Below are 1,341 nucleotides of genomic sequence, written 5' to 3'. Positions count from 1 at the left end.
GCCCTGCATCTCCCCTGGGAGTCGTGGGGCCTGTGGCTCCCGGCTGGCTGTTCAGGTCTCAGAAACTCCCTGAAGTTTTGATAATGTGATAGAATTCCATGTCTGCTTTTTCTCTTAATCACCATGGTAGTTTGAATGGGAAATGTCCCGCCATAGTCTCAGATATTGAATACTTGTTCAAAGTTGGTAGCATTTTTTGGGAGGTATAAGAGTTATGGGTTTTCTGAAGGAAGTATGTCCTTAGGAGTAGGATTTCAGATTAAAAGCCTGTGCGATTCCAGTTTATTTTCTCAGTTTTGTGCTTGCAGTTCAAGATGTGAGTTCTCAGCATCCTAGTCTAGCTACAATGTCTAACTGCTGCCATGCCTCCTGGTCATGGAGAACTCTTATCCCTATGGAATCATAAAGCAAAATAAACTGTTCTGAATTTGAAGGATAGCTGAGAGCTAGCAGAACTGCCAACCACTGGTAAAATCCACTGTGTTCTTTAAATACATGAAGGAAGTATGTTGAGGGCTAGATCAATCCAAGACTTTCTCAGGAACCCTGATAAAAATGCAAAAAGTTGTTTGATATTAAACATCAATCAATTTAATAGTCTTATGTAGATACTTGTATATGGCAATACTAAAAATACATTTTTCTCAATATTCATTTTTATTGTTATAATATTTTATAAATTTTAAAGAATATGACAAAAAAGATATTGTAGGTATTGAAGGGGAAATCTCTGGGAGGAGTTGGGGTACAAAAGGAAAACAAGAATGTGGTTTAATTCTATTTACTTAAAATATGTTTTTAAAAATTCAGATAAATTGAAATCATGTAACTTTTCTCATTATAATGCAATAAAACTTTTTTAAAAAGTGCAAAAAGAATCTCATTAGTTCTGTGTTCCTGTTCAAGCTCCATTTGACCTGGACTGGCAGGTCATTCTTGAGTGTCAGGATACTGAAAGAGAGGACCAGTAGATCAGAAAACAAAGAGGATTGAAGAAAAAGAAGATAAAGTTTGGGGTCTTGGAGGTCTTGTACAAGCTATGTCTTATACCAAACAAAATTATTAAGTACTGTACCTTACATACTGTTTTCAAGAGAGAAATGGGACAGAGTCTGTAGACTATCAGATGAGACAAGGTCAATAGAAAGCCCATTAAGCAGTGAGAACCAAGAATATCTCAAGAGCATTACAGACAGACCACATAGTGGCCTTGGGACTGATAACTGCTGTCTCTTGAGGAGAAAAACCAAGTTCCCAGGAACCAAAACTTTAACATCTCTTAGGCTCTGGCCTCAGCCATAGCCCTGCCTTGCCAAGTCAGCCAACTCCTGAGCAAGACCG

This window comes from Mastomys coucha, unplaced genomic scaffold (genome assembly GCF_008632895.1).
Source record: "Mastomys coucha isolate ucsf_1 unplaced genomic scaffold, UCSF_Mcou_1 pScaffold18, whole genome shotgun sequence".
Lineage (NCBI taxonomy): Eukaryota > Metazoa > Chordata > Mammalia > Rodentia > Muridae > Mastomys > Mastomys coucha.
This window is presented reverse-complemented; position numbering follows the sequence as displayed.